This window comes from Podarcis vaucheri (genome assembly GCF_965113315.1).
Source record: "Podarcis vaucheri genome assembly, chromosome: 9".
Taxonomy (NCBI): domain Eukaryota; kingdom Metazoa; phylum Chordata; class Lepidosauria; order Squamata; family Lacertidae; genus Podarcis; species Podarcis vaucheri.
The window spans coordinates 50,686,809-50,705,595 of NC_138767.1; the positions used below are offsets into that span (position 1 = coordinate 50,686,809).

The window sequence follows — 18,787 nt, forward strand, 5'->3', positions numbered from 1 at the left end:
ATAATTAAGTCATATATACATGCTAATTTTTATCATTCTGCTCTTTTATGTGCCTGTAAGGCAGGATGGGTGCATTGATTAATGTTAGCTGTCATTTTAAAAAAATCTAAATTTGCATTCGTTAATCAAAACCTCTGAACATTAAGGTTACAGTTGGATAGGACGTTGGTCTACCACAAGATAGATTGAGACAAAAAGAATGCTCTGCACGAGTATTACTGTGTTTTTCATTTCAGCAAAGCTTGTAAAAGAGAATTTCCGGGTAATTAATGCCCTAGATAAGTGTCAGTGAGAGGGCTGTTGCAAGTGTGTGGCAGGGACCAGAGGCCAGGGGATTAACTCAGGAGAGGGGGCCAGCAATTTATGGGATTTGGTGCTACCTGCGAGGCAGGAGCCAGGGCAGGAGGAAGTGGAATGTTCAGAGCCAGGGTGTGCAGGTTGTGCGCCTGGAGGAAGAGGCTGTTCAGGTGAGGGATAGTCAAATACCTGCCATCCCCTGCCCCACTGTCTCCTAGAACCAGGACAGGCTTCCAGAGGGAAAAGCAGCAATGTCTTCCATGTAAGAAAAGCCTCAAGTTGCGCACATGCACCCCATCAGATGAGAGTACATTAGTTGGTGCATGGGGCTTGACCCACTGTTACTGCAACTGCTTTGCAGGACACTGACCAGAGGACAGCTGCCAAGAGGGTAGCAACATTTGTGCATGAGTATCTGGGAACACCATGGGAGTTGCTGTAATTGTGTGATTTTTCTCAATAAATAAGTATCAGACATGTTCCTTCCTTGGCTTGGGATGCCTAAGAAAATAAGCCAAAACGCAGAGGGCTGACTTAAAGTGGAATTTTTTTTCATAAAGTAAGTTTTATGTTTAGCACTACTTAGTAAGTGGGAGTGGACACACACAATTTGACAGGAACTCTATACTGTTTTCATATTTAATTGTGAATATGTGCAAAGTAGATATAGGGAGGGAGAAAGCAGAGTAGCTGTAACATGGGAAGTGTTTTGAGATATCCGTTTTCCCCACAGTTCTAGTGTTTGCATTTTTGCTACTAAATTATAAGGATCTGATCTTCATGGTTCCTCAACATCCTGGAAAAAAGTGACAAGTGGGGTGCCACAGGGTTCTGTCCTGGGCTCATTGTTATTCAACATCTTTATATATGACCTGGATGAAGGAATTGGGGGGATACTCTTCAAATTTGCAGATAACACCAAGCTGGGAGAGGTAGCTAATATTGCAGAAGACAGAATCGGGATTCAAATTGATCTCAACACATTGGAGACCAGATTGGGCCAAAACTTAACAAAAGAGGGACAAATTTTAGGTTCTTTACTTAGGCAGGAAGAACCAGCTTCACAAATATAAGATGGGAAACACCTGGCTTTGTAGTAGTACGTGTGAAAAGAATCTAGGGGTCTTAATATACCACAAACTTAACATGAATAAACAGTGTGATGCAGCAGCAACAGAAGGGAAGTAATAGTACCTCCCTCTTCTGCCTTAGTCAGACCACACCTAAAGTTCTGTGTCCAGTTCTGGGCACCACAATTTACGAAGGATAGATACTGACAAGCTGGAACGAGTGCAGAGGAAGGCAACCAAGATGATCAAAGGTCTGGAAACCAAGACTTATGAGGGACGGTTGAAGGAGTTGGTATGTTTAGCCTGACTAAGAGGAGACTGAGAGGAGATATTATAACCAAATATCTAAAGGAGAATGGAACAAGCTTGTTTTCTCCTGGTCTGGAGGGTTGGACACAAACAAATGGCTTCCAGTTACAAGAAAGAAGATTCTGACTAAACAGGAAGAACTTTCTGACAGTAAGAGCTGTTTGACAGCAGAATGGACTCCCTCAGAAGGTGGTGGGTTCTGCTTGAATGGAGGTTTTTAAGCGTAAGTTGGATGGCTTGGACGCTTTAGTCAAGATTTCAGCATTGCAGTGGTTTGGACTACATGACCCTCAGGATCCTTTCCATATCTACAGTTCAATGATTCTATTATTCAGTTCTCCTTTTTTAAAAACTATAATTCAGTGTAATAAAACTAACATTATATATATATAGAGAGAGAGAGAGAGAGTGTGTCAGATTTCTTTGGATAAATGTTGGTTGGCAGCGTTCTCAGAACAGATTTACACAGGAATCATATAATATAAGTATTCTTTGGTGGGAATACTTTGTTGTATGGGGATACTTTGTTGCATCACTGGGTCCCATGCTAGAGAAAGATGTGACAAGGGCACATTTCTGCAGCCATTTCTGCCCATGCTTAGAAAGCACACAACTGACTATAGCCTTAGGGATGGGGTAGGAGGAAAGTAGTGAGTCTAATATGCCAAGCAAAAATATTTTTAAATCACTGTAAGTTATTTTGTGGGTAGTGCTGGAATCAGATTTGTAGATGGAGCTGATCTTGTTTTTCAATAAAAAACAAGGGAGGAGATTTACAGCAAGAATTACTGCAGAGATGACAAATACTGTGAGATCAGTTTGGGGCTTTAGTAAGGCTCTGCTGCAGGGAGCATGTACATGTATTGAAATCTTGCTGTAATCAGACAGTAGCTGAGCACATGATTACGGAGCAAAAGAATAAAGAAAAAGCAGGAAAGTGCCTTTTTTTAATTTGCCCATGTAAGACCTACATAAAATCTTTATGGAGTTTTGAAAATTTTGGAGGAACTGTTTATAGCAGTTGTTGGATTTTGTACATTAATTGTAAAATCCATTTTTATGTGTTAAACTGTTTCTGTGAGATAACACTGCCAGTTGTTTCTTCATAGTCCTCTTACAAACACAACAGCAATAGGTTTAGAGATGATTTTGAGAACCAGCTGTATCCATCAGTTTGGCCATTCAGGTTAACCCTTTCCCCTGTAACTTTCCTGGCAGCTGGTCACAAAGGTCAGGTAGCAGAGCCGATAACTTTTCTTCATTGGTTGTGGCAGGGTTTTGTTGGGTCACAAGACAAGCTTCAATGTACTCACACAGCAATAATCTAAATATAAATTCACAATGTCAGGCTTTATTGTATTTAAGTGTTAGAAATTGCAAGTTAGAATTCTAATAAAACTCTGCTCTTTTCAGTCTCTGTATCTATCCCACCTGCAACACATTTTTTAATAATTGCCCCCAGTTAATCCTATTATGCAAGCTTAATTTTTGCCAACTGAGAGCCTCTTCACACAATGTAATTTTCATACGTAAGTCAGTTCAATGAGAAAAATCATGCATGCCCACTCGGACAACACAAATGGGTGTGCTTGGCTTGGGATTCTTTTTACATGACATAGCTGCATTGAGTGAGTCATCTGAAGTTCTTTGCTACTCTGGCAGCATATTGTGTTGCAGATCCTTAACTATGGCACAGTACAATTTTCTGTGAGTAGTTGTTACAATATGCTCTGACTTTTTCAAAGAATCAGGATAAATGGTATGTATGTATGATTCAAATCTCCAGGAGTCTGTAATTTGGAAATCTAGAGCATCAGGATATATATGCAATATAAATGCTTGCAGAGTTATTGAAAATCTACTTAGTAAGTATATTTTTGAAACTGGGAATTCTGTTAGCTTTCTCTTACATGAAACATAAAATAAGGAAGGGTTTTTTTTTACCTGTTACAGAAGTACTTCATATATTTATCAATGATAGGAAAGTACTTTATTTTCAAATTTACTGAAATATGCACAGTATTGTGCATATATTTAATGCATTATTATGCATTATTATTATTATATTTACAGTGCATATCTGCTATACATATATACTCAGAACATCGCTATGGCTAGTGGCTGATGCAAATAAAGTGTTTTCTATCTACTTAGAAGTAATCCTTAGCTTGCAATCCTAAAGTCACTTAACTGGTGAAAGTAAGTTCCACTGAACTCAATATGACTAACCTGAACATAGGATTGCACTATTATACAATTGTGATTGTAGAATAGTTTAGCCAATCTGCAACAAACAAACAAACAATCCAAGCTATGTTATGTACGTGTCTAAAAGGGAATACATTTTTGTTGCAAAATGTCAGTGTGTGCCAAAGTGTTTTGTTTTCCTTGAACCGTAAGTGTACATCTTCAGTCTGGTTTTTCATATTATTAATCCTCTCAGCACCTTTCTACTAAATCCTTGGAAATTACCAGTGAATTTTGGGCTAGAAACTCTATCTTCTGTCCCGCTAATCTAACCCCTAGAGCCAGTGCTATATCAACATCATTCTCAGTTGCATTAAGTAGCCCATCCTTTTTTCACACATGTCTCATTTAGGCCAACAGAGATAAAATGGAAATTCTGTTTTATGCCCCATAGTGTGGTCCACATGGGAAATGAAGAGTTGATAAGCGTACATTCAGTTCACTTACTTAAGTGATAATTAAAACAGGAGAAACAAAACACAGAAGGAGCCATGGAATGAAATTGTCAGTCTGAAAATCCAGACAGAATTGCATATAGATAGTTCACAAGAACCTTGATAGCAGACCCATCTCTGCTCTCTTGGGTTTAATTTGGAACTGGAAGGAAAAAGAGGAAATCTTGCACTACTACCAATTAGGTTAATATGGTTTGGAGACTTCACTTACAATCACCAACTTTGAGGAGAAAACTTCATGTGGCAGTGTTTGCAATAGTTAGAGCGTTGTTGTTGTTTTGTTGATGGTGATATTGTTTTGTTGTTACTTTAAGATTATTTAGATGTTTAGAAAAAAGTAGTTTGCTTCTATACAACTGAAAGTTCATTGTAATGAATACAGGAGGTGGGGTCTCTTAAAATTCCCTAAAACTTAGAAGTACCCAGCCTGGGGGTTGCTCCTCAGTTAGTCCAAACAAACATTTAGTACATGTTCACCCAGGAAAAATGTTTATTGCCATACGTGGTGAATAATGCTGAGTGTCATTTTTTGGCAAGGTCTTCATCTCCAAAAGATAGATAATAGGTAGTAGACCTGCAACATTCATATGGTTTTGCATGCGATCACAATTTATATAAAAGGACAAGCTCAGCCATGCAAAAATATTAAGCAACCTGCTTAAAGCAGCGCCAGCAAGGAGACAAGACAAGATGTAGAATGTTTTGTGTGATCATGCACATCTCCAGTACAGAGTCCTCTGTGTGCTGCTATCCCAGCTGCCATAGCAGCACATCCAGCCCATGCTTCATTTGGACACAGTGTACTCTCAAGCATAGTACCCCATTCTTATACTATTCAATGTACAGAGGAATGAATAAGAAACTGCGGTTTTGCACCCTACAATAAACTTTGGACTACGCCAATTCATATACCAAAATCTCCAGAAAATAGCCTCTATTAAATGTCAGAGCAATTTAAGTCAACCTTGCTACTCACTTAAAACTTTTAAAATCTGCAATATTGCATCAATACCTTCTCAGCAATCATGAGGCAGGTAAAACACTATTTGCAGTTTTGAACTGTTGTTATAAATGTTCCATTATTATTAATAATAATTATGTCATCAAAATCTTTACAAGGCAGTGTCAGAAAAGAGTGGAAATGCTGTCTTGGCAGCTAAAGTTGTCTAGACATGCGAGGACAACTGTAACAGCGGCATTCTAATATAAAAGAATTACCCAGCCTCCCTGCACAACTTCCTGAAGAGACAGCCAGAAAGCCACATGCTGCTACTATAAGAATACCTTCTCCCTTGCTGAAAAATAGTCTGATGAAGTAGCAATTACGAATAGCAGGGAAGGTATTGTGTACCTGCATGCTTGGACATTTTCTATTTTGTCCCTTTGTAAATGCACAGAAAACATAATGAGGCATGGACAGCTTTTTATGCATTGATTCCATGGCTTGAATCCAGTAGCCTGATATACCATCAGGTGTATGTTGGGGAGGGGGGAGGAACAGTTTCTGCTTTTCTCTTGTGTGTTTTCCCCTCACTCATTTATTTTAGCACCATTCTTCCACTATGTTCATCTATAAAACCAACTTATACAATTATTTAATTTAATTATGGCAATAATACTTTTTATCACTTTACTGCGGATGCAAGTGCCACTTGATTCCAGCAGTAATGATTTCTTCTTTTTGTATTTGTCAAGGTCTGTATAAATGGGGAGAAAGAAAATTAAAAGCAAGAAATCTGGGCAAGAGTGCCTTTTTTATTAATGCACTTTTGTATAGAATTCGAGTTCTGTGACTGAACCTTTCATAAAGCTACTCCAAGGACAGAAAGATTGATCTAGATGCATCATTTGTAGCTTAATGAGTCCACTAGATTTATTGATCAGGACCACATAGCCACTTGCTCAATATAGGCACCATCCAGCTTTTCATCCTGCAGATTAGCAGAGTCACTAGCCACATATGGACATTCATATAACATGTAGGGGAATAAAGCACGTGCCGTACCCTTCCCTCAACATCTCAGTGCATGTCAGCACCACCAGCTCCACTCATTGACATGCCTGCATTTACCAGGACAGTTTGAAGGAGAGTTCTAGGCACTTTTGATAGAATGTGCATAGAAGCACCCCTGAGGCTGGTGATCCAGTGTGATAACGATTCCCAGTCACAGGTAGGACTTTTAACCACTTTTAACCACTTTTAATCATCTGAATGCACAAAGGATCCCCCTTCATATCTTCCACCCAGTGTGGAGGTCTGCCGTGTGCATTGCAAGGGATTGGATTAGATGACCCTCAGGGTCCCTTCCAGTTCTACAGATCTATGAATTTATGAGGCTGTAGCTGAAGGAGATGTGACGCAAACATGTGTTTCCCAAACTTCTCCCCCAACATATTTTCAGGTGAATGCCTGAATAGGACTACCAATGCGCAAACTATGCTCAGCAGTCCCAAAGATAACAGTAATGGCAATGTAGGAAGCTGCCTTATACTGAGTCAAACCATTGGTCCCTTTAGATTAGTGTTCTCTACACTGGCGGGCAGCAGCTCTCCAGGAAATTTTGCTTTGGATATATCGCTATTTCATGATTTCTCTCTTGTCGCCTTTTGAACTCTTGCAACTTTTTAATACAAAATCATTTTCTGTTGTCTGTCCCCCTACCATATTTTTTCAGTGGTTCATGATGTCCCCAATCCTGTGAGATGTGATAGTTACAGGATTCTGCTAAAAGGTGAAGGTAAAGGACCCCTGACAGTTAAGTCCAGTTGTGAATGACTCTAGGGTTGTGGAACTCATCTTGCTTTAATGGCCGAGGGAGCCAACGTTTGTCCGCAGACAGTTTTTCCGGGTCATGTGGCCAGCATGACTTAGCCACTTCTGGCGAAACCAGAGCAGTGCATGGAAACGCCAACCTCCTTCTAAAACCTCTTGTTTTATTAGCTAATTTTAAACTTAAAAGCTACATATAAAAGTATTATCTGCTGTTCTTCTTAGGTGCAATCATTATTACTTTTTTAAAGAAATAGAACATGGCAAGAGAAACGAAAGATTCCACTTTATATAGCTGCCAATCACTCACACTTATAATGAGGTTAAGTCATGCATTGACTGGTATAGCTACTTTTAATCACTATCTGTGCTTAATACGTGCATTTAGTAGAGAATAAAGTTAATGTGTCTTTGAAGGCAAAAAGCAAGTGGAATATTTTTTTGCGGATAGCATCTGAATATAGATCTTCATGTAGAACTGCAATATATTTATTTCATTTGACGCTATATACCACTTGATTGTAAGAAAACCTTTAAGCAGTTTATATAAAATATATAAAAACATTAAAATTCTTAATGAAAACAGCAAAATATATATTTTAAATATATTCAAAATATGATTAAAGAGAGATAAGAACACACGTAACTTCTACATGCTTGGATAGACTTGCTTAAATGAAAATATTCTAAGCAGGTGTCAAGGTGAAGGTGCCTGCCTGATTTCAATAGGCAGGGAGTTCCCAAGTGTAGGTGCTGCCACACTAAAACATCAGTTTCTTATAACAGAGAAAGTTATTACATGGGAGCTGTAATATTGCCAGGTCCACAGATCAAAGCAGTCAAGTGAGTAAATATGGGGTAAGGCAATCATTCAAGTAAACAGCAAATTCAAAAGTGCTTAAAGATCTAACTTTTAAATGTCATTATAAATCATTGCTTCATAATGTGTTGAATATGAAAAATTTTGACATTATAGTTGAGATCCTAAAAATTCTTAACATGGAAGTCTCACTGAAATAAATGCGTTTGCTTCCCTTCCCTTCCCTTCCACACTAGGTTTCCAAGGCCCAAGCTATACACGGGGTGAAAGATGTTGACATATGCACATTGTGGTTTATCTTGTGTCTTTAAGAATTCCATATATATTGCTTTCCTCTTTTGCAGTGTCACATACACATTACACTCGAACAAATAATATTTGTGCATGTAAAAACCCAGTAAATAGCAGCTGCCTATTTTTTGCCAGTATCCACAGCTGTGTTGTGCACTGCCTATTCTACAGTAACAGGGAATAATTTATTTTATGTGTCTTTTATAGTATAGTTAAATCACTTACTGAAATAAAAGTCTACTTTGCAGTGAGTCAGCATTGCTTCTAGATAAATTTGTTATTAGTAAGTAACACAACACAACAAAACATAACAAAAGACCATTGTACTGCCTGCTGGTATGGAATACTGATAGTTTACTGTAATCCCCATATGAATTCTGAAATATTGATGTACTGTAGCAGCTACAGAAGAGCCTAGGGTTATTACAGCATGATCCACCTGTGTGCTACAAGTATGATAACTTTCCAAAATAACAAAGGGCAGAACGGAACCTGATGTAGTTGAAGGCCTGTTCAGAATTTCAAATATAGGAATTCTAGAGAATGAAAAAGGGAAAACTTTATTAGGTCATCTTGTGCATCCCCCTGTTAGTGTGGGATTGTATATTACACCTTTACGCTGTATTTTTGTAGGTTTCCCTGAAGAAGTTTTTGATATGAGTAATAGAGGGGGAGTCATTTTTACAGAATTTTACAACTAGACTGTTGGCAGGTAATAGCAGCAGCAACCCTGAGAATCACTGCAAGATAGTTTATGTGATAGTTTATTTTGGTACTGTCTAAACTTCTCATCACAGATATAGATGGTATCTATTCTCTCTCTCTCTCTCTCTCTCTCTCTCTCTCTCTCTCTCTCACTCTCTCTCTCTCTCTCTCTCTCTCACACACACACCATTGTTTATATGATGACAGTATAACATCTTATCCAAACATAATTAATGACAAATATTACAGAAAGCATTGTAGAAATCAAAGTGTTAGAACATGTAAGAAACAATTACAAATCTTATGTTCTCTAGCACTATGCATTCCTTGCCATTCCATTGCCCTTTATAATTAATTGTATAAGTAATGGAATGATGGACATAAACCTGGGAGACTTGAATTTAAGTCTCATTTCAGCCATATGGGATGATAGGGTAGGCCAGTGTCTTACCAGATTTCCTTAGAGAGGGAATAATAGTAATCTACCTTTCAAAATTTCAAGGAAGATGATAAAGATAAGATCCTATGCAAAGGACAAATATATGAAGTCATTATTCTGAATGAATAAGAAAATGAATAAGAAAAGGCACACAATCTCCACAGATGTTTATGCTTTATGTGTGATAATAGTCTGACCACTGGGTTTTACATACACTCAACCCAAATGATAAGCTGCACATGCTTAAATGTACCTGGGGGGTGTAATATACTAGCAGTTGGACTTTTCTTAAAGAAAGATTGTTTAGCTAGGATTGCATCTTTGAAGACTTAATAAGCTTTAGAAAAGATAAACCACCTTTCCAACTTCCCATGTTCTCCTAGGAAGACACAGCCCATGAGCTTTCTGTATCTATACAAACCAAGAGCTATAGTCTTGTTTCTGATGTATTTTAGAAGAGTTATATTCTCTTCTAAAATACATCAGAAACAAGTGACTCACATCACGCCTTCCAACTTCAAGATGATGGAACACACTTGAGTGAAGTCAATACCAAGAGGATCAGTCAATGACTAGGAAGAGCATTGTTAACAGGCATTGTTTCAGGCAGAAGATTCCTGAATAGAGTGCAATATTCTGAGCTCTCTCTTTCTCCTTTAAGAATATTATCTGTTTTTCTCCTTTAAGAATATCCTCTGTTTTTCCAGAGTTAGTTTGGCACCAATGTATAAAAGTAGAGAGAAATCATTCTCCTATCCTCTCTGTCAGAATTACCCACAAGAGGACAAGTAAAATGACACAGTATTAGGCTCTAAGTTAGTGATTGTGGTGACTTCACATTATGTTCCAAGAAAGGCAGTTCTCCCATCAGTTGCAAAAACATTCAGTGTATGAGTGATTAAGCAAAATTGCTTAAGATCCCTGTGCTGTAATGTGGAGACTCTCACACTCTTCTTTATTCATTTATTAATTACACTGGTGTCTGTCTACAAGTATCACAGGAAAAATATACCCTAAGTGACTTGTACAGCTTCAGACAATACACAGTGAGAATGCCGTTAGTTGGTCTCAATAGTTTTTTGTTTCTAACCCTGAGATCACTTCTCATGACCACACAACCTTCTGCTCATTTATTCTTTTAACCTTTTGGTCACTCACAACTCAGCAGGCAACAAAATTCATCTGAATTCTGTTTAGATGATGGCCTTGAGTGACGTCTTGTAGTGCTATGACTAATGCAAAATGAGTAGACTGACTCAATCCACTTCCCCAAATTCATGTCACACAGAACACCAACAGAGCTAGCATTAATTATCACTCTAGTTGGCAATATCAGGAGGGAGGCCAAGGACTAAATAAGTGTGGCAATTAAATTACACACTTTTGATGCTGTACCTCCAAAATAAAATGATAAGAGAGATATTTTTGCTGCTTCTCTTTATAATACCTGCCCTATGCTGGGTGCTTTTCCACTTTGCTTGATTCAAGCTTTTATGAGATTGCAAGAAAGAAAGACCCTATAAGACTTTTGTTAGTTAGATAAAGAGTCACACGGAAACTTCATACTGTATCATAATTATTATATTCAGTGAAATCCAAACAGAAATGTAGGGCTGCTTCACACAAAAGTGATAAAGTTATTAGAAGCATTCAGCCATAGATTCTCTGTATTGCTATCATTCAAGTTTGGCTTACTCTTCCTTGTTCAGCCCACCACAGTATCCAGGCACTGGTTTGGCGTCTCCTTGGCTTCTTTTGATTTGGATGTTATCGCAAAAGAGAGCAGGGTGTCATCAGCAAACTGATGGCACCTTGCCCCACTGCTTTGTGGAGGAAGGGAGGGGCCCAAAGCCTGTACCACAGAGCTGTTCCAGGAGAATACAGTTTCTGTGCTATCAAAAGCTGCAGAGAGATCAAGGAGGAGGAGCAAAGTCACATGCCCTGGTCTCATTCTTGATAAACATCATCTGTCGGGGTGACCAAGGCCAATTCAGTCCCACAGCCAAGCTGAACCCAAATTGGCATGGGATCTGATAATCCATTTTATCCCGGAATGCCTGCAGTGCCTCCACAACCCACTCCACAATGCCCCCTAAAAAGGAAATATTTGTGACTGGTCAGTAGTTATTTCAAACCAACATGTTCAGGGCTGGCTACACCACCATATTTTTTTCAGTGCAACAGGGACCTCTGCCTCTTGCAATGAAATACTAACCACTTTCTGGATCCAACCAGTCAAGCCACCTCTGGTAGATGTTGCTCAGTTGCCAAGGCTTTGTAACCAAAAACCCAGGCGGTTTGGGAATACTGGGGGTGGAGTAGACTGCCTGCTTAACCTCAAACCCTGGCTTGCCTATAAGGATGCAAATGATTTATTTAGCATGCTCGGAATTCTGATATTCACTGGCTGTAGAAACACAAGGGTATGTAAGGGCTGTGCCTTCAGCCACTGAATTTCTCCCAGTTTGGGCACAACCCACCATTAGTGTGAAACGGAGAACCCCAAATCCAGTTCCTAATAACAGCGGCATGTGACCAAAGGTGCAGGCAATCAGCTACCAAGTAACATTTTTAAAAAGTTAGATCAAACAGCAAGTATAAATGCTAAGTACAGAAAGGCTTTAGGGGAAGAAGCAATCAAACTCACCAGCTATTAAGAAAAAATACAGCTACTCCTTTGTTGGAGCAGAATAATTTCGCTTTCACTTGGTAATACATGGTTCTAAGTCATAAGCCACCACTCCAACTCTGGATTCACCCCACGGTGCTTATGTTCTTCAGCAACCAGGGAGCCCTAAGCAGATCATGGAATTCTTTCCTCTTGAAAGGATAGAACACTTTTTCTAACATGGAAAGCACCCCACTCTCTACCATTTGCCTCACTGTGTAGCCTCATGATCAGAGAACCCAAATGATGATTAGAGTCTTAGCCAACGATGTACGTAAAAACCCTACAGTACACTCTCTGAAAACTGTTGGTAACTGGATCAAAGCTTTTAAAATCTTACCTTTTTGTGGCAAATCTGTTGCTAATTTGCATGTGGATCAGACAAGAATATTTTAGGCTTTTTACCTGTTTCAAAGTATTCTTTTTCTCTTCCATTTTTTTCCACATTATCCTCATTAACTGCTATATTGTATCTATTTTTAACATCTTAGTAATTTTCAAAAAGATTGTGCCCCAGAATGTCACCTGAACAGATACTTTCTTTTAGAAGTCTTCGAGAATGTTAATAGACTCTTTGATTCCTTTCGCTCAGTTGTTCGGTAATATGTATCATAGTGACACAAGAAGACATTTTCCGTAATTTATAAGACAAAAGTAGATTTTGTTGGACTGCCGGAAACAATTGCTATTCTGTAACATAAATAATATCAGCAGCAGTACTGTAATTCTAAATGAGCAGGAACTATTTGTGAGTCTGTGTCCATTGTATTAGATACCACTTTGTAATCGAGTAAGCTTTGAAAGTGGACGTTGATTAATATCTGTAAGTCAGGTCGTTGTCCTTTTGCCACCACTTTTAGTTCAGAAAATATAAAGTAACATAAGCAGCACATGTAAAATCAATCTCAGTCTCACTCACATCTCATCTTGCATATCTGCATTAGAAGGTGCTAGCTGAAATGTGCTTGCATTCTCTCTCATCATATACTGTCAATAAGAAGGAGCAGTCATGCAGTTATAATGAAGCAAGTTGGTCAAAAACAGTTCAGCAAGCAAAGTTTTATAAAGCACAATTCAAATTAATAGCCTTTTACAAAAGAACTCACTTCTTTAAGTCTTCTTTAAACATCGATGAATAGGATGTTTCTGAATTGCCAATGTTAATTGTGCTAGGATCGTGGTTGTAGTTCATTGGGGGTTTTGTTACTGACTTCAGTGGGATTTAAAGTGGGCCTTTTAATATATAAAGATATTATGTTTTTCAAAATGTGTATTTGAATCAGCTTTTAGCCTTTTCTTTTCAATGGGGCATTTTTGCTTTTTGTAGGAAAAAAGGATTTGAGAAAAGTATTGTTAATAAAGAAAAGAGTGATAGACTCACTTCACACTTGAGTTAATTTCTTAACCACCACAGCATAGCAACTTATTATATACTTATAAAATGCAATTATAGTACCTGAATGACTTAAAAATATTTCTCCAAAGGGGACAGCCATAGCTGGTAGCAAAATTTTATATAACCCCACAAATTGTGCCGCATGTATACCTGTGGCATACAAAACTCACTGTGTAATTTGTTAGGCAGTATATTAGGAATTTTACACTATTTTTGGTAAACTGCATGCATACATACATACATACATACATACACACACAGAGAGAGAGAGAGAGAGAGAGAGAGAGAGAGAGAGCAGCCTATAAATTTTGTGTTATATATATATATAGAGAGAGAGAGAGAGAGGGGCAAGTATCAAGCATGGCATCTAAGCATGTGTGCATTTAGCTTCATTGGCAATTACGTTTATCAAATCCACACTTGTAGCTATAATTGTAAAGCACATCTAATACTGTGTGTGTGTGTGTGTGTGTGTGTGTGTGTGTGCAAGTGTGTAAAAGTGGTTTTAACTATCCCAAGTGTTTGAGAGAGCTAAAAGGAACAGAAAGCAAGATGTGTAACATTTTTTCTGTATCCCATAATAGCCTGTGCGTCTTCCTGAAGCATAACAATGTAACTTTTTGGTTTCAACTCTGCCCACTTCCCTCTTTTAAATTTTAATTTTAAAATTTCACTGACATCTTCAAACAGGGGAAAAATGACACTTCATGCAGCAGTTAAGGTGTTAACTTTTCACTGTTGATATATTTTTATTTTCTTCACACACCACTAAGATGAGTTTTTGAATTAGGCTGCAGTGAGAGAAGCCCAAATAAACTACTTGGGATGTATCAATATGTTTTAACACAGGAAGCATATAAACCATTTCTGTATAGCTATACATCTACAGTGCAAGGTGTATACTTTATATTATAAGCACACACATTCATCAAATGCACAGAGATTCATGTACCTACACACCCAACAAGAGAAATTATGTGTGATTTAAAAAATAATCCAAAAAACAAGGAAGAATGTATAATTGAACACATGGGAGACTAACATGGAGGAAATAGATTTATCTGTCCATCTTTAGCAGACACACAATCTGGCACTAGGGCAAGACAGGAAGATGAGGCATATCATTCACTTCCTCTAAGTCCTTTTCTCACTCCAGTAGGAATCCCCATTAATTGCACTACCTCACTGGAGTGCTTTGTAGCATATTGAAACAAGGCTTCAAAAGAGTACTAAGTACTAAGGCATCTAGAAGACAAAAAGCTGTAAAGGCAGGATATGCTTAACCTATGGAAATTGTGATTAAAGCTGAGTAGCTATTATTCTTATTTACGAAAAGGTGAACAGTTGTAATATTAAAATACCATTTAAAAAGGCATGGGGAGGGAAAATAGAGCAGTGCAAAGGTTGAGCATTTTCAAGCTTTTTAAAATACATCTCAGAAACATGAGAAGGAATAATTTAATCCACCTATTGATGGTGGGACAAGAAGTAAGGAAGAACTTATTGTGTTGGCATTTTGTGAGACACTGTTAGGCAGTGCTTTCAGCGACGAAATCTCAGCCTAGCTTTCCCCATTTTACAAACAGTAAAACAAAAACGAACCCCCCTTTATTAAATGAGAGAAGGAGAAATAACAGTCAAAAAAAAAAAGAAGTTCCTTTCACTAAATTATCTGGCTTTAGTTAAAGAACCATCTAAAGCTGGACTGCAGGGTAAAGCTTCTGTCTTTTGCTTTGAAGCGCCATTGGTAGTTCTCCTCCAGGCAGTGCTTCAAAGCCAAGTTATTTCTGTTCCTCACAGCTCAATTGTGTGACTCAGTAGCACCCTAGAAGGGGGTAGGTTGTTTTTAATTGCATCCCTGCTTTAAAGGACCCCAGCTGCTATGAAAAGACGGGAAGACCTGATGCATGAGGAATCAGGGAGGTGGCACAGATGAAAGGGTTAAGCAAGAAAGGAAGGGTTTTAAAATGTTCTCGCTTGCTAAATCCATAGCATCCTGTACATGCTCTGTTCTACTTTCTTTTTATAAAGGGGGGGGGGATGCTGTCAAGATTTGTGGTAAATTGGTATTATTTCAGTTTGGCAGTATAAAAGTGGGGGAAATGACAAAATAATTTGATGTCTCTGTAATGGCTTTACAATTTACATGACCGTCATTTATTTTGGGTACACAGTGTTTCCCACCAGTGTTTCAGCTGCAATCCTATAAACAATTACCTGGGTGTAAAACTCATTGTATTCAATGAGGTTTGCTAAAGTATGGACAATAGCCAGGCATCATCTTTTTTAAAAAAAGAAATAATATTTGTAAAGTTTGCAGCACACACACACAAAGTTCATGTTTTAGCTAATTAGCAATTCAAAATTCATACTTCTCAAAATATGAAAGAATATTGACTTAACGGGTATCACAAAAAATGTTCATTATCACTTGAGGAATATTGTTTCTCTCTCCAGTAATAAATAGGACCACTGGGACGGGGGGGGGGAATCACCCACAAGCATGTGAGTGGTGCAGGCTGTCTCTCCTGGCCTGAACAGGACACAAATAGGTTCCGCTGGCAGGAACCAAGGCAGAACAGGCAGTGGAATGGACCTTCCGTTATGTACCAGTAATGTCACATATGTCAATTTTGCATGCTGGCAAGTTGCCAGCAGGGTTCAAAGCAACTCATATGCTGTTACCAATTTTCAACAGATCTGAAACCTAGAAGACCATGGTGTAGTTATCTGTGTTCTAGTCCCACAACTGCAGTGGGAATCCTTTGTTGAATTCCCTTGTCCACATTATATACAGCATTTTGCCTAATCCTCTTTAAAAGCAGTCCAAGTTGGTGGCCATTAATGCCCTCTTTGGGAGCGAATTGCATAGTTTAACTATATGCTATTCTTTGGTATGCCTAGAATTCTTCAACATTCAGCTTCATCAAATGTCCATGAGTTCTAGTGTCATGGGGGGGGGCAGTGGCGGAGCTTCATGTTCTGGCACCAGGGGGCGGAGAGCAGGCGGGGCGGAGCTAGCGTGCGTGTGTCCCAGCGGCAGGGTGCGCCACCCACAGGGGCGTAGCAAGTGTCCTGGGGGCGGAGGTGCCACCTGCAGGGGCGTGGCGTGTGTCCTGGGGTGGGGCACACTGCCCGCAGGGGCTTGGTGCCCAGTGTGGGTGGGGTGCAGCTGCGATGGCACCCCATTGGGATTGCACTGCTGGGGGCAGTGCACTCCCCCTGCACTCCTCTTCCTCCACCAGTGGGGGGGGGATTTCTCTATCCACTTTCTCCATACCATGCATGATTTTACACATCTCTGTCATGTTGTCTCATTGCTTTCACTCCTGTTATTGTGCCAGAATATAATGTGTAGCCATAAGTAGTGAGGCAAAGTGATATGTGTAGCTGATTGTTGCCTTCAAAGGATGGGGAGCAAGATGGCTCCTAAGATCCTATTCAAATGAATTCTAAGCAGCTACATTTACACGACCTTATAGTGTGGTCTGACGTGTGCCTACACAGAAGTTTGTTTCACTTTGTTCAAAGTAGATTACTTTCAAAATGAGTGTTTTTGCAGATTTACAATCCTAGGCATAGTGTTATTGAGTTCAGTGAGACTGGCTTTTGCGTAACTGCATATGGGATTGCAGTGTCCAACAACTGGATCATAGCTCTGTAATATTTTGCATGTTAAGAAGGTATTTTCAGAGCTCCATCTCACTCCTTTGTTTACAGACTTTCTTTTTGTAATAGTATTTTTTTGAAGTAGAAAGCTGAATTTATGCTTAAGTTATCCATAAGCTATTTCTTCAGCAGTGTGTGAAACTTTTTAGGCAGACCACAGTCTCACAAAACTGTCACAGAGAATATTAGTCATGATAGTATGATTCAAATAAAAAAAAGGCAAAGGAAAATCATGCCGGGGAAAAAAATGTGGTTTGATTTTTCTTTCCCAAGGTGCTCTGCAATTTTCCACTTTTTATGGATAATTTAAGTTGTCTGCTCCTGCTGCCTCGGGCCTGTCTATCCCCCACTGTGCTGAATCAGCATTTAAGGAAGCAGAGTTTCCTTTTTCCATATGTGAAGTCAGCAGTCCTTTGCTAAGAGAAGGTCCTGTTTTCTGGAGTGTCAGTTCAGCACAGCAGGGAAGAAGTGGCCTGGCGGCATTGGAAACATACAATTAAAACTTGCCAAAGTAAGGAACAGAACCTCAGAATGGACTAAAAGAACTGATAGGGGTAGATGGAATTAAGATAATGTTTTTGAAAAAGTGCTAGTGGAGATGAGCAACTGCAATGATTGGGCTAGCCTTAGTCTCAAATGTGTGAGAGATGGTTGTGATTTTTGTTAGTTATGCTGCTAGGCTGTACACAGTTACTTGGGAGTAAGCCCCAGTTTTTCTGAGTGGATAGTTCCTCAGCCAGAGGTGATGGAAAGGTACCCTGCATGTTTTCAACATTGCTCTTTCTATTCATACTTTACATGTTCAGAGAGGACCATTGCCATTCCCAGCAGTTTTTTACGGGAGGGTGCTAAACTGGAGATAAGCCCTGGCTAAAAATAAGCCATCAGTACAACACTCCCATATCTTTAAACATTTTTCAAGGAAGGAGTTTTTCATGCCAATGTTTGTTTGTCCCGTCACATCTAAGGACGTTTCTTGTGCTTAGGAAGCCAGCAGAGGTATAGTCTAAAGTCAGCTCATTGCAAAACCATACAAAGAAGCCCTTTGAAACATAACATCCCAGGCAATGTTTTACCTGTCCTGGAAATCTAGGACCTCCTTTGGGTCCTCTACAAGCCTGAAAGATGACATTTTGTAGAAGAAGGAACTGCTGAAGTGGTGGAACCAGCCTCTTTATTATGTTAATGGTTGTAACCATGGTTGAAACATCTTTTGGCATGGCAAAAGTGCTGACCAAGTATTGCCCTGAAAAGGACTAGCTAGGGATGTTCCCAGGTGAAGAAAGCAAGCCTTCCACATTCACCAGGCTCAATGTGATGCCATCCTGGGTGTAGGAGATCAATAGACCATGGTCAGTCTACTCTGGTCTGGAATTGGCAAGCCACTGAGGTTTGACTAGCTCTGTGTGCTAAAACCAAAGTTATGACTTTGGAAACCTCACTGGACACCTTATGGAGTAGAAAGATATGTGGGAGGCTTAATGCTGCGTGGCTTTCCATTTTATGCTGAGCATATATGTATGTATGTGTAAATAAATTCATTATCACAAAGAAACCATAGTCTCTGGTGACTTGCATTCAAAAGAAACCAAACCCAAGGATTGTACTAGGACCCATGAACTCTCCTCTGAGATTGGGGTGGACATATAAT

At 39.1% G+C, this 18,787-nt stretch overlaps 1 protein-coding gene across 2 annotated transcripts in view; it reads left to right on the forward strand.

Moving 5' to 3' along the window:
- Positions 1-18,787, forward strand: part of TENM3 (teneurin transmembrane protein 3) — a 1,324,874-nt gene that overhangs the window by 393,789 nt on the left and 912,298 nt on the right. The gene's annotated exons all lie outside the window — the stretch shown is intronic.